General features: G+C 43.1%; 1 non-coding gene across 1 annotated transcript; it reads left to right on the top strand.

Moving 5' to 3' along the window:
• Positions 1 to 646: 646 nt before the first annotated feature.
• Positions 647 to 784, top strand: LOC119927519. Its single transcript, XR_005450514.1, has one exon. It is a non-coding gene; the product is annotated as a small nucleolar RNA SNORA7 (small nucleolar RNA).
• The last annotated feature ends 23,386 nt before the right edge of the window (positions 785 to 24,170 follow it).

Here is a 24,170-nt window from a genome sequence, read left to right as displayed (position 1 = left end):
AAATGTGATATTTGGGAAGAGTAATGCAACCTGATGTTTTTGATTACAGTACAGAACAGCATCAAGCGAAATGCCTAAGGTGATTTTTATTTTTCCATTCTAATGCCAAAAAAATACAAATCAGCATGTTACTTACCCGTCTTTAATTTGAGTCCTATCCTTTTAGGCTGGGCTTTTCACAGATTTCTGATTTCCTTGCTCCATCTGGGATCTCGCTCCTCTTTTGAGGCAGAAAATCCCTTCAAAATCAATGTTTTTCATAGAAAATAGTGTTAAAATCAGAGACTAAATGAGGGGCTGGGGCAACAATTACAACCTGACCCAGCAGGCTTAATTTAAGCATCTGCCTTGGTTTTTAATTATAACTCCAGAGGTTGAACAAATATGCTACACAACACACACACATACACATATGCAAAGAACCTAGTTGTGCACTAGGTACCAGTCTTTTAGAAGCTACTCTTAACCTTGGGTTGGCCAGAGAAGTTTTAGGAAACTGGAGAGACTAATAAATGACAAACTTTTTTTTTTGCTTAGTTTCCTAAAACTTCTCTGGCCAACCCAAGGTTGATTTTGGTTTCAGGGCTTCAACATGGTGCCATGTTTATGTGAAATATGACATAACTCCCATTACCACTTTTTCTTCCCCATCTCAAGGTCGTACCTGGAGAGTTTTCAGTACTCTATCAGTCTTGGCGTCAAGAGGGAGAGTCAAGCAGAGGCCTACTCATTCCATTCCTAGCTTGGCCAGTGGCTAGCGAGTGGGAGGCAGTCTGTTACAAGTCAAAACTCACCTGTGCTGAGCAGCAGCAGCATGGGAGGGAGTTGAGGGTGAAGACTCAGGTTTTTTTGCAAGAAAGGAGGCGATGGTAAATCACTTCCATATTTTTACCAAGAAAACTCTATGGATACACTACCAGAAGGATTGCAGATGGAGAGCGAGGCATTCTGGAAGAGATGTGGCCATGGTATCGCTATGGGTCAGAAACATCTCAACAGCATAAGCAAGACAAGACCACATTTTCTTATTTATAGGGCGGTGTCCAAATGAGTTGGCTGAGTGTTGTGACCACATTTAATACTAATATTTGTGGTATTTGTTAAGCGCTTACTCTGTCAAGCACTGTACTAAGGACTGAGGTAGATACCAGAAAATCAGGTCCTACATGGGGCTCACAGTCTAACTAGGAGAAAGGACAGATATTTTGAAGCCCATTTTGCAGATGAGGGAACTGAGGCATGGAGAAATTAAGTGACCCGCCCATGGTCATACAGCAGTGAGTGGTGGATCAGGGATTAGAAGCCATGTCCCCTGGCTATGTTCCTTCTACTAGGCTATACTGCATCCCATTTCACCTGAATCTGTACTCCTCAAACCCTTGATATTCACCCGAATCTCAGCCCCACAGCACTTGTCCACATATCCCTAGAGACGCAGCATGGCCTAGTGGAATCTGGGTTCTAATTCCAGCTCCACCACTTGTCTGCTGTGGTACCTGGAGCAAGTTACTTCACCTCTCTGGGCCTCAGTTACCTCATCTGAAATTGGGGATTAAGACTGTGAGCCCTATGTGGGACAGGGACTGTGTCCAACTCCATTAGCTTGTATCTACCCCAGTACTTAGAACACTGCCTGGTACATAGTAAGTGCTCAGTGCATAGAACAGTGCTCCAGTGCTTAGAACAGTGCTTGCCACATAGTAACTGCTTAACAAACACCAACATATTATTATTATTATTATTATTATTATTATTATTATTATTATTATTATTATTATTAACAAAAGCATTATTATTATCCACACATTGCCCCATTTTCCTAGCCTGAAATTCATTTTGATGCCTGTCTCACGCCTCTTTGAGACCAGAGTTTATGCCTACCACCTTTATTGTATTGTACTCTCCCAACGAACAGTACAGTGCTTTGCACCCAATTTGTGCTCAATAAATAGCATCAATTTGATTCCACTGATGTGGGTGCTAGAACCGTAGGCTAAAACAAACCACTGTGGGGGACTGCTGAAGAGGAAATTCTTAGAAGGTGGGAATTTCTTAAAATCTTCTGGAAAAAAAGAAAAGATCACTGTGAGATTATTTTTGCCCTCCTTATCCCCACCCCTCCTTTCCCCCACCATTTAAAAAAGAGAAAGCAACGTGTGGGGAAAATGATTGTTATTATCCAAAAGACCTTACTTGCTGGCTCGCTGCACCTCTGTTTATGAAATGCCATAACAAAAGTGAGCTCACGCTTGTGTGCTTCTGATACGGGACATTCTCCTGTGCCAGATGGGCACTTTCATGACTGTATGAGCATGGATCATTTCATTTCCTACATCTGGGACTCCAAATGGTTGCCAAGGGTGCCACGGGACAGAGGTGCAGATTTTCATCCAGGAAAACCTCCCTTCACGAGAGATCCAACGAGATCAGAAGGGATGAAGCAGAGCAGCCCCGAGTGAAGTCTGAAAGTTCACCTAACGTTAGAGCCATGGGGAAACCTTTAGAACTAGGAACAAGGCAAAATAAACAGTAACCCAGGTTGTGGTCTGCCACAGGTTGTTTTTTGTGGGGGTTTTTGTTTGTTTTTTTAGAAAATGAAAACAATTCAGAAGCACTTTCATGTCTGGCCATAGAAGATGTGTTGGGAATAATAGTGTGCATTTCAATTTCAGAAGTATGAGGTGACCTTCTAATAATAATAATAATAATTTTGGTGTTTGTTAAGCACTTACTATGTGCAAACCACTGTTCTAAGTGCTGGGGAGGATACAGGGTGATCAGGTTGTCCCATGCGGGGCTCACAATCTTAATCCCCATTTTACAGATGAGGTAACTGAGGCACAGAGAAGTTGTGATTTGCCCAAAGTCACACAGCTGACAAGCGGCGGAGCCAGGATTTGAACCCATGACCTCTGATTCCCAAGCCCATGCTCTTTCCACGCTGCTTCTCTAATCTTCTAGTCAGGCCCGATTAGACATTCCTGGTTGCATTGTGAGCACAGATGAAATGGTCAGGGAAAACTGGCGTTTACCACATAGCTTCTTAGTTTCACAGTCTCCTAATGTCACCTAACAAGGTGGGGGCATATGGTGTGAAGTAGTAGCAAAGGAAGTTGGCTTTTTGTAAGTATCAAATTGAATGTATGCATTTGCAGTACACGGAATATATTTCAGATAGAGCCTGAGGGCAGAAACAGTCATTGAGAGAAAAGATTCCTGACTTCTAATATCAGGTTTATTACTGAACGGGATCAAGACCAAAAAAAAATTAATGATCCAAGTGGTTAAGTTCTGACAAAAAAAAATCTCTTAAAAGAATTTGTGACACAAGGTAAAAAAATTCCAGTAGTTGACTTAACTGCTTTGCATAAGATATTTACAAACCACAGCATATTACTGAAGTTTTTTTATGCATTTTCACATTTTCACATCCTGCTCAGTTTAAAGCAGCAATTTTCTGCAAGGACAACAGAGGAAAAAAAAGCATGCTTTACACTGCTTATATTAATTACATTTTTTCATTACCCGTCATGTTTTCTGCAGGCTTGTGTATTATTATTGCAAAATGTAATGAAACAGAAAAGGAAAAAAGAATGGACTTCTGGGAAATTTTCCAATTCTTGAAATGCAATGTTAATTGAGAGCTATTTTTAGGTCTCTACAGATAGTGTGGGATCCTGTGCCATAGATGTAGGAGTTGGGAGTAGGCCAGGTGGGGTGCTGCTGGAGTGACCGCCAGAGGCCATGGCAGCTGGAGAAAGGAGAGGGAAGCAGTCCTTGCTGGGCGCGGCCTGGGTAGAACAGCGAGGGACATCCATGAGCCTCCAGAGTTTCTCCGTTGTTTGTAGAGGAAAGGTCAGGGAGGGAGAGAGAAGATGGGATTTGATCGGTCTAAGCACGATCCTGCAAGCTGGAGTTCCTACCACGATAGGTAGTCTGGAAAAAGAAGCAGCGGCGGGGAGGGGGAGACACATATCAATAGAAATCAATAAAATTGCAGATATATATGTAAGTGCTGGGAGTTGAGGGGAGAAGAGCAAAGGGAACAAGTCAGGGTGATGCAGATGAGGAAAAGTGGGGCTTTGTCTGGGAAGGCCTCTTGGTGAAGATGTGCCTTCAATAAGGCTTTGAAGGCAGGGAGAGTAATTGTCCATTGGATTTGAGGAGGGAGGACATTCCAGGCCAGAGGCAGGACTTGGGCCAGGGGTTGGCTGTGAGACAGGAGAGATCGAGGCACAGTGAGAAGGTTAGCACTAGAGGAATGAAGTCTGTGGGCTGTTCCTCCCAAGTGTTCAGAGCAGTGCTCTGCACATAGTAAATGCTCAATCAGTATCAGTGATTGATTGATGGGTTGATGGCCAATTTAAGGAGGGATACAGGAGTTCCCCCTAAACGTGGGTCTATTGGTACTATTGTATTCTAAGATTGTTGGTGATTATGACCAACTTTAACCCAGGTACGTCAATGCCAACTTCAGTAGTGGGCCTATCCCTGGTCATTTAAACTAAATTCTTGCCCCATAAATCAATCATTCATCAGTTGTATTTATTAAGGGCTCACTGTGTGCAGAGCACGGTACTAAGGGCTCTGGAGAGTACAGTGCAGAAGAGTAGGTAGACACATTCCCGATAACCAGAAGTCAAAACATTCAAAAAAATCCAACTGGGGAAAAATACTGCAGACATACACTCAGACTGTGAGCTCCATATTGGGCAGATGATGTGTCTGACTTGATTGTATTGTATCTATCCTAATGCTTAGTAGAGTGTTTGGTGTGTAATAAAGCATGCCACAATTGTTATTCAATATTTAAAAAATCAATGAATGTCAGTCAGTGAACCAGTACTATTTATTAAGCACTTACTCTGTGGCGAGCACTGTGTGAAGCACTTTGGAAAATGCAGGAGAGTTGGTGGAGACAATCCCTTCCCTTAAGGATCTTACAATCTAGTGGAGGAGGCAGACGATAAAATAAATTATGGATAGCAGGACAAAGCCAAATTTAAAGACACTTAATAATAATGATGACATTTGTTACGTGCTTACTATGTGCCAAGCACTCTTCTAAGCACTGGAGTAGGTAATAATAATAATGATGGCATTTATTAAGCACTTACTATGTGCAAAGCACTGTTCTAAATGCTGGGGAGGTTACTAGGTGATCAGGTTGTCCCATGGGGGGCTCACAGTTTTAATCCCCATTTTACAGATGAGGTAACTGAGGCACAGAGAAGTGAAGTGACTTGCCCAGAGTTACACAGCTGACAAGTGGCAAAGCTGGGATTAGAACCCATGACCTCTGACTCCAAAACCCAGGCTCTTTCCACTGAGCCACGCTGCTTCTCACACAAGTGCTGTGGCAGGGAAGGGCTTAGGAGTGAGGACTCAAGTACACAGGTGATGCAGAAGTGTTCAAGTGGCAATAGAAGGGAAAATAAGAGATTAATCAAGCAAGGCCTCCTGGAGGAGATGTGATATTTTAGAAAGGCTTGGAAAATAGGGAGAGTCACTTGGGAAAAGGATAGGAGTTCCAAGCAAAATGGAGGACAAGAGACACAAAAGGGAGGCACGGGTGACCTGGTTGGATTTAGAAGAGTGAAGTGTGTGAGCTGGGGTGTAATGGGAAAGGAGTGAGGATGAGTTGAAGGGGAGATAGCTGATTGAGTGCCTTAAAGCCAGTGATCAGTAGTTTCTGCTTGATGCAGAGAGGGATAGGCAAGCCATTGGAGGTTTTTGAGAAGTGGAGAAAAGTGTGCAAAACTTTCATTCATTCTTTCGTTCAATTGCATTTATTGAACACTTATTTCAGAGCACTGTACTAAGCGCTTGTGAGAGTGCAATAGAATAATAAACAGACACATTCCCTGCCCACAAGGAGCTTACAGTATAGATTTCATTGTCTAGATAATAATAGAACCTATAAGCAAGTCTCTGACTGCCACCATTCTACACTCTTTGGTAAAGAAAGATGAAGATGAAGAAAAAAAAAAGATCCAAGCACCCATTTTGTTTGTAATGTTATTTGTTAAGCGCTTACTATGAGCCAGGCTTACTCTGTACTAATTACTCAGGTAGATACAAAATAATTGGGTTGGATGCAGTTCTTGTTCCACATAGGACTCACAGTTAATCTTAATCTCCATTTTATGGATGAGGCAACCAGGAGACAGAGCAGTTAAGGTCACACAGCAGACAAGTTGCGGAATCAGGTTTAGAACCCAGGTCTTCTGACTCCCAGGGCCCTGTGCTTTCCCTTAGGCCATACTGCTTTTCAATTTCTTCCACCACCTTAAACTGCAAACACAAAGGGGCTCCAAAGGCTCCAGGCTACTTCCTGAATGAGGAATTTCCTTGAACAGCAAAACTGAGTGCTAGCCAGCCAATGGGCCATCTCTGCATCGTGGCTCGCAGCCTGGCATTGATCCTGCTCCTCCTGCTTCATTAGAACTCAGAACCCTGGCTTGGTATGAAATTCAGAAAGTTAACTAGCAAGATACTAAGCCCCCCTTTTCCTCATCTCCCACTCCCTTCTGCATCACCCTGACTTGCTCCCTTTCTTCTTCCCCCCTCGAGGCCCCACAGCACTTACGTACATAACTGTAATTTTACTTATTTGTATTGATGTCTGTCTCTGCCCCTCTAGACTGTAAGCTCATTGTGGGCACAGAATGTAATTGTTTATTGTTGTATTGTACTTTCCAAAGCGCTTAGTAGAGAAGCAGCATGGCTCAGTGGAAAAAGCACAGGCTTTGGAGTCAGAGGTCATGGATTCAAATCCTGACTCCACCAATTGTCAGCTGTGTGACTTTGGGCAAGTCACTTAACTTCTCTGTGCCTCAGTTACCTCATCTGTAAAATGGGGATCAAGATTGTGAATCCCCTGTGGGACAACCTGATCATCTTGTAACCTCCCCAGTGCTTAGAACAGTGCTTTGCATATAGTAAGAGCTTAATAAATGCCATTATTATTATTATTATTATTATTACTGTAAGTGCACACAGTAAGCACTCAATAAATACAATTGAATGAATGACTAAATGAAATGACAGTGTGGCTCCATAGAATGATCACAGGCTTGGGAGTCAGAGGTCATGGGTTCTAATCCCAGCTCTGCCACTTGTCAGCTGTGTGACTTTGGACAAGTCACTTAACTTCTCTGAGCCTCAATTACCTCATCTGTAAAATGGGAATGAAGACTGTGTGCCCCATGTGGGATAACCTGATCACCTTCTATCCCCCCCAGTGCTTAGAACAGTGCTTGGCACATAGTAAGTGTTTAACAAATGCCATTATTATTGTTATCCAGCAACTACTTGACTGTAGTCATCATAGTCATCCAGTCAGTTGTTATTTATTGAGCACTTACTGTGTGCAGAGCACTGTACTAAGCACTTGGGAGAGTATAGCAATAGACACATTCCCTGCCCATAATGAGCTTACAGTTTAGAGGGGAGTTGGACATTAATATAAATAAATCATAGGTCAAGTGTCTGCCTGTCCTACAGCACTACAGCCAACATATATTCTATGAGGGAAGTATTGTAACAGAGGGAAACATAAATATTTTATATGTTTCTTCAAATTCTACCTAAGTAAAGGGTGGGGGAAAGAGGGAAATTGCATTGTTGGGTAGGGACCATCTCTATATGTTGCCAACTTGTTCTTCCCAAACGCTTAGTACAATGCTCTGCATACTGTAAGCGCTCAATAAATATGATTGAATGAATGAATTACACTGGTTAATGAAAATGCCTCTGAAGGATTGAATGCTGAAGGGATTATTGACCAGAGGAAGAAGCAATCAATCAATGGTATTATTGAGTGCCTATGGATTGCAAACTATTGGTTAAAGTAGTTGGGCAAGCAAATGAAAGCCAACTCCCTAGCCTCAAGGAGCTTGCTAACTGATGGGAGAGGCAGACAAGCAAAAATTATTTTCAAATACACTAGGCAGATCAAGAAGAACAAGAACAAAATAGCAGTGCAAATAATTTGGGATGAATTAACAGAGTGAATAATTGTCAGTCAGTTGTATTTACAGAGCACAGTACTAAGTGCTGTACTAAGGTCACCTGTAGATCCGTAAGGGACTTAATTTAAACCCTCATCATCTGTCTATTTGCCTCCAGCTGTTAGGGCCTTCTGAACTCTGATCCTGTATAACCCCTACACTCCTGAGCCACTAGCAGAAAACATATTCATTCAACTGTATTTATTGAGCGCTTACTGTGTGCAGAGCACTGTACTAAGCACTTGGGAAGTACAGTACAAGTACAATACATATGCAGAATAGGCTTCAGTTGGTAAGCAAGAGAAATAACTACCTCTAGGTGTACTGAAGAGGGGCTGCCTTGGTGGAAATTTGAAAGTAATTTAATAATAATAATAGTAATAATAATGGCATTTGCAAAGCTCTTACTATGTGCCAAGCACTATAATAAGCTCTAGGACAGATAAAAGGTAATTAAGTTGGACACGGCTCTTGTCCACATTCATTCAATCATATTTATTGAGTGCTTACTGTGTGCAGAGCACTGTACTAAGCGCTTGGGAAGTGCATGTCATGGGGATCACAGTCTAAGTAGGAAGAAGGGAGAACAGGTATTGAATCCCCATTTTACAGATGAGGAAACTGAGGTCCAGTGAAGTGACTTACATAAGGTTACACGGCTGGCAAGTGACAGAGCAGGGTTTAGACTCCTAGGCCGGTCCTCTTTCCTCTAGGCCACACTGTTTCTCACACTAGACTGTAAATTGTTGCTCTAGCTAGTTTACAAGCTCCTGGAGGATGTCAAATGTGTCTATTAACTTTTTCATACTCTCCCAAATGCTTAGTACAGTGCTCCACACAGAGTAGGTACTCAAAAAATACCATTGATTGATCGACTGATTGCCCAAGTGGAAAGAGGTGCCTGTGGGAAGGAAACACACTCTGTCTGAAGCTCACTGCTTCTAGGAAAGCAGCATAGCCTAGGAGAAAGAGCACAGGCCTGGATGACCTGGGATCTAATTCCAGTTTCACCACTTTGCTGTGTGACCTTGGGTAAGTCGCTTAACTTCTCTGGGCCTCAGTTCCCTCACCTGTAAAATGGGGATTAAGACTGTGAGCTCCCCAGTGCTCAGTATGGTGCCTGGAACATAGTAAGTACCTAACAAATACCATAGTAACAATGATTATTATTATCATCTACCCCAGAACCTAGTTCAATGCCTGGCACATAGTGAGTGCTTAAAAAATACTATTATAAAAAAAAAAATGGGGGAGTGGAGGGAGTAGAGAATCCCACCTGTCTGACACGGTGCATGCCGCACTCTGTGTTTTGGGGGAGACAATCATAAGCTGGGAGTGGCAAGGGGACAAATGATTGAAAGCCCTGTCCCCAACTCTGGTTACACCTTCTCTGGTGTTGCCTAGCCTAAAAGCACTGAATTATTCAGCCACATGAATCTACCTGGGGTGGCTAATCTGAGATGGCTGCAGTGGAATACTTGAGTGCAGAAGTAAGGCAGTGGGTTTCGAGGCACCTGTGCAGAGTTGTGGTTGTTGCTTTTCTATGATGCAATAGTGGATGCGTGAATTTACCTCCTCATCTTCTTATTAGATAAAAAATGGAAATGTTAGTTTGGTTTCTGAAACCTCTAGTGCTAACAGAGAAGTAATAAATCATAAATATATGTTAGCATGATTTCCTCCTAGCTGACACATTGAATTAAGAGTGTCAAGCTCAAATATTTATAGCGGAGTTGATAAATACTTCCTTTTAGGGGTGCAGCATCAAAGTCATTAACTTTTATAGTGAAAGAACATGTAAAGTCTAAACAAGTTATAGTAGCGATTCCTTTTCCCACCCCCTATATCAGGACAGGGAAGAGAAGAGGAAGAAATAACGGAGACCAGGAAAGAGAAGTCTATGTATTTCTTTGAAGAAAGCCAAGGTTTGATTGTGCTTTAATATGGTCCAGGAGGAATTTAAAGCATTTTACAAAGAAAAGGGCTAATACAGAGGTTGACTTGCCTGGTTATTCCAGACATCTCCTGAATTGGTGCTGGGATCTGAAGTGACGGATGTCAGTCAATCAATCAGTCATATTTACTGAGGGCTTAGAGTGTGCAGATCACGGTAATAATAAGAACAGTGGTATTTGTTAAGCACTTACTATGTTCAGGACTTGGCTGAATACAAGCAAATTGGGTTGGACACAGACCCTGTCCCTATGTGGGCTTACAGTCTTAACCCCCATTTTACAAATGAGGCAAGTGAGGAACAGCAAAGTGAAGTGACTTGCCGCAGGGCACACAGCAGACAAGTGGCAGAGCTGGGATTAGAACCCAGGTCCTTCGGATGACCTTACCAGTCTCTACCCACTAGGCCTCACCACTTCTGTACCGTATTAAGTGCCCCATGTCCAATGACACAGTGCACTTTGGGATTGAGAGTTCAAGTTCGACAGGCATTCCAATCAAGGATCTTGATTCCTTAATCTGTGCAGCCAAAGGCCAAGCAAAAAAGTGAACTTCACAGACACAAGCTCTCCCTGGCATCTCTTGATTGCCTTGAATTAGCATTCTTACCTTGCTCAGAAGAGAAAGGGATCCAGTCTCTCCCCTCTCCAGTCCACACTTCACTCTGCAAAATGGATCATTTACCTAAAATACCATCTTGATCACATCTCCCCACTCCTCCAAAGCTTCTAGTGGTTGCCCATTCCACTCAGCATCAAGCAGAAACTCCCTACCACTGGCTTTAAGGAATTCGATCAGCTCTCTCCCTGCTACCTAATCTTGATCTGGTCTCACCAGAGCCCCACTTCTCTCAAGCAAGCCTACTGACTGCGCTGATCCTTGTCTTTCTCAACTCCGACCTATTGCTCACGCTCTCCTTCTGTCCTGGAACTCCCTTTCCCATCACATCTGGCAACTGCTCTCCCCATCTTCAGGAAATCACATCTCCTCCTCAAAGGTGCCTTCCCTGATTAATCAGTCCCTTATCTTCCCATTCTATTTCCACATCTAATGTCACTTCAGAATTTCTGAGTAGCCTAAATCCTTGACTGTGCCACCGCTTTCCCATCCGTAACTCTTATCTACATGTCTCAGTGGAAAGAGCCCAGGTTTTGGAGTCAGAGGTCATGGGTTCAAATCCCAGCTCCACCACTTGTCAGCTGTGTGACTTTGGGCAAGTCACTTAATGTCTCTGGGCCTCAGTTACCTCATCTGTAAAATGGGGATTAAGACTGTGAGCCCCCCGTGGGACAATCTGATTGATTTGTAACCTCCCCAGTGCTTAGAACAGTGCACTGCACATAGTAAGCGCTTAATAAATGCCATTATCATTATTATTATTATTATGTCTCTATATACAATCACTGCCCCCCCAGCCTCTTGCATATAATTTATTTTAGTGTCTGCTTTCCCTGCCAGATTGAACGTAAACTCCTTAAGAGCAGGAATTATGTCTCTATTCCTCTAGACTGTGCACTCATTATGGGCAGGGAACACATCTGCTAATTCTGTTGCATTGTACTCTCCCAAGCACTTAGTACGATGCTTGGCACATACTAAATGCTCAATCAATCAATCAATCAATCGTATTTATTGAGCGCTTACTATGTGCAGAGCACTGTACTAAGCGCTTGGGAGGTACAAATTGGCAACACATAGAGACAGTCCCTACCCAACAGTGGGCTCACAGTCTAAAAGGGGGAGACAGAGAACAGAACCAAACATACCAACAAAATAAAATAAATAGGATAGAAATGTACAAGTAAGATAAATAAATGAATAAATAAATAGAGTAATAAATATGTACAACCATATATACATATATACAGGTGCTGTGGGGAAGGGAAGGAGGTAAGATGGGGGGATGGAGAGGGGGACGAGGGGGAGAGGAAGGAAGGGGCTCAGTCTGGGAAGGCCTCCTGGAGGAGGTGAGCTCTCAGCAGGGCCTTGAAGGGAGGAAGAGAGCTAGCTTGGCGGAGGGGCAGAGGGAGGGCATTCCAGGCCCGGGGGATGACGTGGGCCGGGGGTCGACGGCGGGACAGGCGAGAACGAGGTACAGTGAGGAGATTAGCGGTGGAGGAGCGGAGGTTGCGGGCTGGGCAGTAGAAGGAGAGAAGGGAGGTGAGGTAGGAGGGGGCGAGGTGATGGAGAGCCTTGAAGCCCAGGGTGAGGAGTTTCTGCCTGATGCGCAGATTGATTGATAGCCACTGGAGATTTTTGAGGAGGGGAGTAATATGCCCAGAGCGTTTCTGGACAAAGATAATCCGGGCAGCAGCATGAAGTATGGATTGAAGTGGAGAGAGACACGAGGATGGGAGATCAGAGAGAAGGCTGGTGCAGTAGTCCAGACGGGATAGGATGAGAGCTTGAATGAGCAGGGTAGCAGTTTGGATGGAGAGGAAAGGGCGGATCTTGGCAATGTTGCGGAGCTGAGACCGGCAGGTTTTGGTGACGGCTTGGATGTGAGGGGTAAATGAGAGAGCGGAGTCGAGGATGACACCAAGGTTGCGGGCTTGTGAGACGGGAAGGATGGTAGTGCCGTCAACAGAGATGGGAAAGTCAGGGAGAGGACAAGATTTGGGAGGGAAGACAAGGAGTTCAGTCTTCGACATGTTGAGCTTTAGGCGGCGGGCGGACATCCAGATGGAGATGTCCTGAAGGCAGGAGGAGATGCGAGCCTGGAGGGAGGGGGAGAGAGCAGGGGCAGAGATGTAGATCTGGGTGTCATCAGCGTAGAGATGATAGTTGAAGCCGTGGGAGCGAATGAGGTCACCAAGGTAGTGGGTGTAGATTGAGAACAGAAGGGGACCAAGCACTGAACCTTGGGGAACCCCCACAGTAAGAGGATGGGAGGGGGAGGAGGAGCCTGCAATAAGTATGTCAATAAGTCAATAAGTATGACTGATTGATTGAATCTTATAGTACTCTCCTAAATGCTTAAAACAGTGCTTTGCACAGAGTAAGCAGTCAATAAATACTAGTGATTGATTGAAAGTTTATTTTTCTTATCATAAGAACAAAACCGTGAAATAATAATTGTGGTGTTTGTTAAGTGCTTACTATGTGCTGACCACTCATCTGACTACTGGGGTAGATAGGAGATAATCAGGTCCCACAGTCTAAGTAGGATGGAAAACTGGTATTTGAATCCCCATTCTTTAGATGTGGGAACCGTGGGACATAAAAGTTGTAACTTGCCCAAGGTCACACAGCAAACAAGTGGTAAAGCTGTTATTAGAACCCAGGTCCTCTGATTACTAGGCCCATGCTCTTTCCACCAGACCATGCTGCTTCTCTAGAAACAGACAAGGGAATCAATAGCTGGTCATTTGCTCAGCTGATCTTATGTACAAACCTTCCCTAGTAAAGTTAGATAAGCTTGATAAGTTTGATTCTGTGAGTTGGATTGTTTTAAGGCCAAAAGGAATTTTCATGACCTAGATTGCCAATCTAGATAATTTGAGCAGATCTTCCTGTTTAAAATGGTCTGAAAGCTGACCTCACTTTTAAGCCTAAATTTCTCTCATTCAAAAGATCTTCAAGGGCACTGTCAAAACCTTTGGTAATTTTACACTGCAACGATCTGTGCCTTTTCCTGGCCTGAGGATAAATAGAAAATGTACAGTTCTGAGAGCTATTGACATCATGAACTTAGAAATGCAATCCAAAAATGTTACAGGAAATCTTCGGAGGCTGTGAATGAGAGTTGGATTTTCATTTTTGGAAAACTACACTGGAGCAGCCTGGATGTCCAGTGTGTGGCAAGGGAGCTGTGTAGCCTAGTGGAAAGAGCATGGTCCAGGGACTCAGAGGACCTGGGTTCTAATCGTGGCTCTGCTTGGTGACCTTGAGCATGTCACTTAAATTCCCTGGGCCATAATTCCCTCATCTGCAAAATAGGAATTCTTTTCTTTTTTTTTTCATTTAATGGTATTTGTTAAGCACTTACTATGTGCCTGGCAATGTACTAAGCAATGGGGTTGACACAAGCTAATTAGGTTGGACACAGTCCATGTCCCAAATGGGGCTCATAGTCTTAACCCCCATTGCCCAGATGAGGTAACTGAGGCACAGAGAAGTTAAGTGACTTGCCCTAGGTCACACAGCAGACAAGTGGTAGAGTTGGGACTAGAACCCAGGTCCTTCTGACTCCCACGCCCATGCTCTGCCCACTAGACCACACTACTTCTCTACTGATTCAATATCTCTTCTCCATCTTACTGAGTTGGTGACCCCCGTGTGGGACCTGATTACCTTGTATCTACCCCAGCCCTTAGTACAATGCTTGACACATAGTAAGCACTTGGCAAATGTGGCAATTATTATTACTGAGGGAGATGCTGCTTCCTGAGGTAACAGGATACTTTGGCAAAGGGTCTATAGACAGCTCTGCGCTGGTGGTAGAATAGGTTATCTGTAGAACAGGGTATCGCCTCACAGTCTTGAAAGGCTCTCACTGTTTGCAAGAATATTTCACTGAGAATGGACCCTTGTCCCCCCCTACCTCACCTCGCTATTCTTCTTCTACACTCTGGCCCACACACTTTGCTCCTCTAATGCCTCTAATGCCAACCTACTTACTGTACCTCAGTCTCATCTATCTCACAGCCAACTGCTTGTCCACATCCTGCCTCTGGCCTGGAAAGCCCTCCCTCTTCATAACTCCCTTCAAAGCCCTACTGAGAGCTCACCTCCTCCAGGAGGCCTTTCCAGACTGAGCCCCCTCCTTCCTCTCCCCCTCCCCATCCCTCCGCCTTACCTCCTTCCCCTCCCCACACCACCTGTATATATGTATATATGTTTGTGCATATTTATTACTCTAGTTATCTATTTTATTTGTACATATTTATTCTATTTATTTTATTTTGTTAATATGTTTTGTTTTGTTCTGTCTCCCCCTTCTATCAATCAATCAATCAATCAATCACTCATATTTATTGAGCGCTTACTGTGTGCAGAGCACTGTACTAAGCGCTTGGGAAGTACAAGTTGGCAACATATAGAGACAGTCCCTACCCAACAGTGGGCTCACAGTCTAGAAGGGGGAGACAGAGAACAAAACCAAACATATTAACACAATAAAATAGAATAGATATGTACAAGTAAAATAGAGTAATAAATATGTACAAACATATATACAGGTGCTGTGGGGAAGGGAAGGAGGTAAAACGGGGGGATGGAGAGGGGGATGAGGGGGAGAGGAAGGAGGGGGCTCAGTCTGGGAAGGCCTCCTGGAGGAGGTGAGCTCTCAGTAGGGCCTTGAAGGGAGGAAGAGAGCTAGCTTGGCGGATGGGCAGAGGGAGGGCATTCCAGGCCATGGGGATGATGTGGGCCGGGGGTCGATGGCGGGACAGATGAGAACAAGGCACGGTGAGGAGATTAGCAGCAGAGGAGCGGAGGGTGCGGGCTAGGCTGGAGAAGGAGAGAAGGGAGGTGAGGTAGGAGGGGGTGAGGTGATGGACAGCCTTGAAGCCGAGGGTGAGGAGTTTCTGCCTGATGCACAGATTGATTGGTAGCCACTGGAGATTTTTGAGGAGGGGAGTAACATGCCCAGAGCGTTTCTGGACAAAGACAATCCGGGCAGCGGCGTGAAGAATGAACTGAAGTGGGGAGAGACACGAGGATGGGAGATCAGAGAGGAGGCTGGTGCAGACTGTGAGCCCACTGTTGGGTAGGGACCGTCTCTATATGTTGCCAACTAGTACTTCCCAAGTGCTTAGTACAGTGCTCTGCACACAGTAAGCGCTCAATAAATATGATTGAATGAATGAATGAATGAATGAATGAATTGACAGACAATTCCTCGCCCTGCCTTTAAATTTTATTGAAGGCACATCTCCTCCAAGAGGCCTTCCCTATCTACACCCTCCTTCCCTCTTCCACTTCTCCAGTCAGTGTCACCCTGACTTTCTCCCTTTATTCATCCACCCCCATGCCCCACAGTACTAACAGATCTGTAATTTTATTCATTTATTTATATATATAAATGTCTGTCTCCCCCTCTAGATTGTAAGTGCATCGTGGGCAGGGAATGTGTGTTATATTGCTGCATTATACTCTCCCAAGCGCTTAGTACAGTGTTCTGCACACAGTAAGTGCTCAATAAATACAATTCACTGACTAATTGACCCCCGAGGAAGGATTCCAACAGTAAAGGAGGGCGGCAACTGCCATCAACCTATCACTGGTACGGATTGAGCTCTTACTCTGTGCAGAGCACTGTACTAAGTTCTCGGGAGAGGATAATAGAGTTAGTAGACATGATCCCTGCCTTCAAGGAGCTTACATTCTAGCAGGAGATGCAGACACTAAAATAAATCAAAAGTGGAGAAAACAATAAAGTGGGAGTACTCAAGTGAAGCAAATGTTCTAAAGTGCTAGTAGAGAGGAAATACGTTGGGGAGATCAATCAATCAATCAATTGTATTTATTGGGTGCTTACTGTGTGCAGAGCACTTTACTAAGCACTTGGGAGAGTACAATTTAACAGAGCTGGTAGATACGTTCCCTGATGAGAAAATACTCAGGGAGGTCTGTGTATTTAAACAATTGTGGTTATAGACAGGTTGAAGCACCTATGGTGTGCATGTCATGAAGAAATGGACTGGCCACCAGGCACATTTAATCCCACTTCATTGAATTGTATTTACTGAGTGCTTACTGTGACTCTTTCCCTTTCTCTTGTGAATATTTGTGATGTCATGGATGTTCCAGTTAGAAATCATTTGTAGTATCAGCAACTGTTCTTGTCTTATGCTGACGAGTCGTCTCCAACCCATAGCGACTCCATGGACACGTCTCTCCCAGAACGCCCCAGCTCCATCAGCAGTCGTTCTGATAGTGAATCCATGCAGTTTTCTTGGTAAAAATACAGAAGTGGTTTACCACTGCCTCCGTCCACGCAGTCAGCTTGAGTCTCCACCTTTGACTCTCTCCCACGCCACTACTGCCCAGCACAGGGGAGTTTTGACTTGTAGCAGATTGCCTTCCACTCGCTAGCCACTGGCCAAGCTAGGGATGGAATGGGTAGGCCTCTGCTTGACTCTCCCTCCCATAGTCAAGAATGGTAGAGTATTGGAAATTCTCCAGGTCTACAGTGAAGAAAATTGAGATTTTCATGTTAGAGTAGCAGAGCTAATGATGATGACGATGATGGTATTTGCTAAGTGCTTTCTATGTACCAAGCACTGTTCTAAGCACTAGGGTAGATACAAGGTAATCAGGTTGTCCTACATGGGGCTCACAGTTTTAATCCCCATTTTACAGATGAGGTAACAGGCATAGAGAAGTAAAGTGACTCCCAGGCCCGGGCTCTAGCCACTAGGGCCACATGAGCTACCCCAAAACTGATCATTACATTCTCAATTTCAAGCACACACATTTGAGCTAATTATAATAACAAGTGTGGTATTTATTAAGCTCTTATTATGTGTCAAGCACTGTACTAAGGACTGGGTTAGAAACAATATAATCAGATCTGACACAGATCCTTCTTAATACAGAGTCTAAGTATGAGAGAGAACAGGTATTTAATCCCCATTTTACAGATGAGAAAACTGATGCAGAAGTTAAATGACTTGGCCAAGGTCACTCAGCAGGCATGTGGAACAGCTGGGACTAAAACCAGGACTCTCGCTTCATTCACTCATTCAATTGTATTTATTGAGTGCTTACTGTGTGCAAAGCACTGAATTAAGCACTTGGGAGAGTTCAATATAACAACAAATAGATATATTCCTGCCCACAATGAAATCACAGTCTAGAAGGGGAGACAGACATTAATTTAAATAAATAAATCAGTAGATGAATAAATAAATTACAGATAAATACAGACATGTACCTATATGCTGTGGGGTTGGAAGGAAGGATGAATAAAGAAGCAGCGTGGCCTAGTCAATAGAGCACGGGCTTTGGAATCAGAGGTCATGGGTTCAAATGCCGACTCCACCAATTGTCAGCTGTGTGACTTTGGGCAAGTCACTTAACTTCTCTGTGCCTCAGTAACCTCATTTGTAAAATGGGGATTGACAAGCCCCCCCGTGGGACAACCTGATCACCTTGTAACCTCCCCAGTGCTTAGAACAGTGCTCTGTACATAGTAAGTGCTTAATAAATGCCATCATTATTATTATTATTATTATTATTATAAAGGAGCAAGTAAAAGTGATGCAGAAAGGAGTGGGAGAAGAGGAGATGAGGGCTTAGTCAGGGAAGTCTTCTTGTAGATGTGCCTTCAATAAGGTTTTGAAGTGGGGGAGAGCAATTATCTGTCTGATATGAGGAGGGACTGTGTTCCAGGATAGAGGTAGAATGTCGGGGAGAGGTCAGTGGTGACATAGACAAGATCGAGGTATAGTGAGAAGGTTGTACATATTTATTACTCTATTTATTTATTTATTTATTTATTTTACTTGTACATTTCTATCCTACTTATTTTATTTTGTTGGTATGTTTGGTTCTGTTCTCTGTCTCCCCCTTTTAGACTGTGAGCCCACTGTTGGGTAGGGACTGTCTCTATGTGATGCCAATTTGTACTTCCCAAGCGCTTAGTACAGTGCTCTGCACATAGTAAGCACTCAATAAATACGATTGATTGATTGATTGATTAGCATTAGAGGAACCAAGTGTGTGGGCTGGGTTGTAGAGGTGAGTAGTGAGGTGAGGTAGGAGTGGGCAAGGTGATTTAGTGCCTCAAAGCCTATGTTGAGGAGTTTTAGTTTGATGCGGACATGGATGGACAACCACTGGAGTTTCTTGAGGAGTGGGGAAAAATGGTCTGGACATTTTTGAAGGAAAATGATTCGGGCAGCAAAATGGAGTATGGACTGGATTGGGGAGACGCTGGAGTCAGGAAGGTCAGAGAGGAGGCTGACACAATGATTAAGGTGAGATTGGATAAGTGCTTGCATTAATAAGGTAGCATTTTGGACAGAGAGCATTTTGGCGATGTTGTGAAGGTAGAACTGATAGGATTTAGTGATGGCTTGAATATGTGGGTGGAACGAGAGAGAGGAGTCAAGGATAGTGCCTAAGTTATGGGCTTGTGAGACAGGAAGGATGATGGTGCCATCAACAGTGATGGGAAAGTGAGAGGGAGGACAGGGTCTGGGTGGGAAGCTAAGAAGTTTGATTTTTGTCTGGCTTCCAGGCCCGTGCTCTTTTCCAGCACAAAGAAAATTTCGTATCTTCTCTTCCTGTGTTTTTCTTCTATGTCCTTTCCCTCATTTCTTCAGTCCTTCTATGTGCAGTTTTCTCTCAGCGAAGATCATTCCTAAATGCCGTCTCCCTAGGCCTGCTAGAAGCTGGAAAGCCTATAACCCTTTCTAAGCATAAGGCCAACTTTACCAGACAAAAACCACTGGTATAGCCTATGATTCTGTCCTTTTCACTGGTGGCTTTTAACTTAGTTCTTTAGCTTTGGCAATATGGCTCAAAATGTGCATAACTTTTTGGGGACTAAAAAAAAATGCCTTTTGGAGATTCTAACCTGGGTTCTAATTCTGGCTCTACCACCTGTCTACTGTGTGACGTTAGGCAAGTCTCTTAATTTCTTTCAGTTACCTCATCTGTAAAATGGGTATTAAGACCATGAGCCTCTCGTAGGATATGGACTGTACCCAACCTGATTAGCTTGTATCAGTCAATCAGTCAATAGTATTTATTGAGCACTTGCTATGTGCAGAGCACGGTACTAAGTGCTTGAAAGAGAATACTGCAACAGAATTAACAGAGACATTCCCTGATCCTAACGAGTTTACAGTCTAGAGGATCTATCCCAGTGCTTAGCATGGTGTCTGGCACATTGTAAGCACTTCACAAATACCATAAAAAAGCAGATATTGGTTTTAAACCTATTTATAACCATCTTCATCACTTGAGTCTATACACTTAAATGTGCATTCAATTTTTTTATCTTGATTACTCTATGTGTAAGTATGTTCATGTCAATCTCCCCCATTAGAGTGCACACTACTCATATACAGGGAGTATGTCTGCTTTTTTCATAATTTTCCAAGCACTTAGTACAGTGTATTGTACCCAGTCTGTGCTCAATAAATACTATTACTACTGCCACAATTACTATTACTACCACTCTGTAAGGTCTCTGCTTCAAATGTAAATACGGTAGTACCTCATTTATCCAAAGTACCTGGGACGGGAACACAACTCTGAAAATCAGTAATCCAGATAATCCAGAGAAGCATCTGAATAGTTTCTAATACAGCACCTTTGTAAACATTTAGAACATTGGGGACTTAGCTATTAACGGAGAAGGAATGGGGAGATGGAGCAATCAGTATTGGCTTTCATTTTGTTTTTTAATGGTATTTTTAACTGATAAGTTGTTTGTCCACCAAGACTGCAAGATTCTTGAGGGCAGTGGTTGTCTTCACTTTATTTTTTATATATTTCCAATTCTCTCTTAGACAGGCCTTCTACAAATATTAATAGTAAAAGAATACAGTAAGAAAAAAGAAAGAATAAGAATAATTTTGACAGAGCATAATTTCTGCTCACTTTGGAGCATACCTTCAGCTCAAAAACACCCAAAATGACCTCTAAATGGTACAGAGATTGCTACATTGCATTACCGTACAATGAACCAGCACTAGACTAAGTCAACCAAAGAACTGGATGAACTATGATGTGAGGCATTCTTATTGTCCACGGAGGCACTTCTTCAGAGAAAGTCTCTGAAATAGCTGCTTTCCACCACTGCAGATGTTCACAGATGTTGGGGTGAAACAGTTAAAAAAAATGGATATAAAGGTGATTAACCCAGAATGCAACAAATCTAAAAATGCCTTAGCTTCATTTTCAGATATCTCTGACCAACAGGGGTAAAACAACTTTAATTAGTGTATCAGGACAATAGGAATTAAATTGGCTTAGTCACAAGATTTTTGCAGGATGACACTGATGGTATTACTACCCAACTTCAAAGATTTGGAAAGATGTTACTGCAAACACTGGAGAATAGAAACCTGTTTTTCATCAACTAGGCTGGCCTGACAAATTAAGTCTGTGGAGTCATTAGATTAAGATAAGAGCTTATCTCCTAGACTGACATTTATTCAGAGGTTTTTATACTGCTCAGCTAGTAATTAGTGCTGTTGAATTTTTAACACTGCTTTGTCCAATCATTCAACCGTCCTAAGGTCTGCATTTTTGCCATTATGAAAGAAGTAGGTTCTAAATGAATTGGTTTGAAAGTTTTGAAAAAATTCTACAAAAGTTACTTTATGGCAAACTCTGAAATGAATACCCTATATACAGGAAAAGGAAGGGATTTTCAAACGCCTTTGTGTGGAGGGAGTATGGTATGCGTGTGTGTGTATAATAAAATAGGCTTTAGGTATCTAGTTTATTTTAAAAGCATATATTTTAGAGTTTACCAAGTGTTACTGGAGGCATCAAAACTACGATCATAAATGGTCACGGTTGTCCGCCGCATTACCCCCACACTTCAACCAACAGAAAATTGATTTAGAAGAGAGGCTCAAAGGATTTTTTTAATGTGACTAATTTCATCATGTGAGGTTTATTTTTGTCTTCTAATTTTGTTATAATAACAAGCTGATTGCTATAGAATAAACTAATACATTAAGCCTGGACACATATTTCAACAGTCTGTCAAATAAACAAAGCTCGGATTTTTAAGATGCTCAGTTTGCAAAATTTAAAATTCCACATTAGAATAATAATTGGTGATTAAATGAGTGAAGCACTATTTTTGGAAATTTGTCAGCTTTGTTAAAGTTGCATCCTGTTACTATTAGTATCACATCATTTATTTTATCCTAAGTGCAGACATCTTCCATCACTCAACATATTGCAATTGCCACCTTTAGAAATATGTGGGCCAGGAGAGTTCCCCATAAGCACTTTATGGATTCTTGGAACCACCTCTCCTTCTACAGACATTAAATTCACTTATCACAGCAGAAGAAAAAAAAAGGCCGAAAAGAAAACTCTACGGATTTTAATCTCTGGGTTTAGAAAATGGGCTCCCCTTTCAAGTTTGCCGACCACCATTTCGTTTAACAGGTACTTTGGATAATGCACTGGTCGCTTACTATCTAATCAGGGAGTGCTTGTATGTACAGACATCTACACTCCCTAGATGTACACAGGCTTTTATGTAGAACTGTCATGTATTTCACTCAATCACATTTATTGAGCCCTTACTGTGTGCAGAGCACTGTACTAAGTGCTTGGGAAAGTACAATAGAACAATAAACGGTGACATTCCCCGCCCGACTTTGAAAATTGATTATATTCTTCTGCAGTAGTTCATAATCTTTTCTTTCCTGTAAGCAAACTTGTCCATGTCAGTGGGCCACCTGCATTCAAAAAAAAAATATGTCTGAAAGTCCTAAACTAATCCAACTTGGGAAAGTTAAGGAAAATTTAAAAATGTTATCAATTGTTTTCTTCACGCACATATACAACCCAATCACGCTTAGGCACTCAGGTCTTGTAGCCTCTCTGCCCCTGTGATGGTTTTTTTTCTTTTTATGGTATTTGTAAAGTACTTACTGTGTGCCATGCATTTAACTAAGTACTGGGGGAGATACAAGTTAATCGGGTTGGAAACGGTCCATGTCCCACTTAGACCTCACAGTATTATTCAGACTAAATAACTGAGGCCCAGAGAAGTTAAGTGATTTGCCCAGGGTCACACAGTAGACAAGTGGTGGAGTCAGGATTAGATCTCAGGTCCTTTCGACTCCCAGGCCTGTGTTCTGTCCACTAGGCCTCACTGCTTCTCTCAACTTATCTCTTGTCTGCCTTTCACAGGCCAGGCTCCATGCGGTCTGACAGTCTCAGGCAATAACAAGCCCAACACCTTAAGAACGAGCTCAGGTAAGAGGGGCAGATGGGTGGGAGGGGGTTCTCTCCCACAGCAGTTGAACCATCACCACCTCCCCAAGCAAGACTCATCCTCAGAAAGAACAAGAGAGGTATGAGGTCATAAAAGTGACAACAGAAATGGCAGCTATGGTCAATGGCCACAAGGAATCAGAGAGGGAACTTCTGTCTCCTGCAGCTGAAAGGAATCTGGACTGCTGGTAAGCAAAACAGATGCCCTTCTGTCTTCTTTTATTATTAATAATAGTATTAATTTTGTCATTTGTTAAGTACTTACTATATTCCAGGCACTGTACTAAGCACAGGGATGGATACAAGCAAACCGTGTTGGAAACAGTCCCTGTCTCACATGGAGCTCACAGTCTCAATCCCCATTTCACAGCTGAGGTAGCTGAGGCACAGAGAAGTTAAGAGCCTTATTCAAGCTCACACAGTAGACAAGCGGCAGAGCTGGGATTAGAACCCAGGTCCTTCTGACTCCCAGGGCTGTGCTCTCACTGATTCTCTTTTATCTATCAGAGTTGCGGTGTTGGAGGGAAGACTCAGTTACTGGCCCTCCACTACCCTCTCTCCCGCCACTAAGAAGCAGCATGGCTCAGTGGAAAGAGCACGGGCTTAGGAGTCAGAGGTCATGGGCTCAAATCCCGGCTCTGACAATTGTCAGCTGTGTGATTTTGGGCAAGTCATTTCACTTCTCTGTGCCTCAGTTCCCTCATCTGTAAAATGGGGATGTAAACTGTGAGCCCCATGTGGGACAACCTGATCACCTTTTATCCTCCCCAGCACTTAGAACAGTGCTTTGCACATAGTAAGCGCTTAACAAATGCTATTATTATTATTAAGAAGATTTCCATTGAGCTGTTAAATCTGTGGATTATCTTCACTGCCTGAGACAATGTTCACAGATGGGATGTTTTCTCTCAATTGTAAGGGAAAGAGGAAAGGGGGAGGGGCCATTTCAAGGAGAAGGCTTGGAAACCTTCACGGTCTTTAGGCAGTTTCAAGGCAACATAAGACTAGGCTCACCTAAAATCTATTGACAGCACTCAACAGATCACGAGAAGCAGTGTGGTCTATTGGAAAAAGCACGGGCCTGGGATTCAGGGGACCTGGATTCTAATCCCTGTTTTGCCACTCTCTGCTGTGTGACCTTGGGCAAGTCACTTAACTTCTCTGTAAAACGGGGATTAAAACTGTGGGCCCCATGTGGGACGTGAACTGTGTCCAACCTGATTACCTTGTATTTAATCCAGAATTTAGTACAAGATCTGGTACAAAGTAAGCATTTTATAA

Source organism: Tachyglossus aculeatus, chromosome 4, assembly GCF_015852505.1.
Source record: "Tachyglossus aculeatus isolate mTacAcu1 chromosome 4, mTacAcu1.pri, whole genome shotgun sequence".
In the NCBI taxonomy this organism is placed as follows: Eukaryota; Metazoa; Chordata; class Mammalia; order Monotremata; family Tachyglossidae; genus Tachyglossus; species Tachyglossus aculeatus.
The sequence above is the reverse complement of the archived record's forward strand: the minus strand, read 5'-3'. Positions and strand labels throughout refer to the sequence as shown.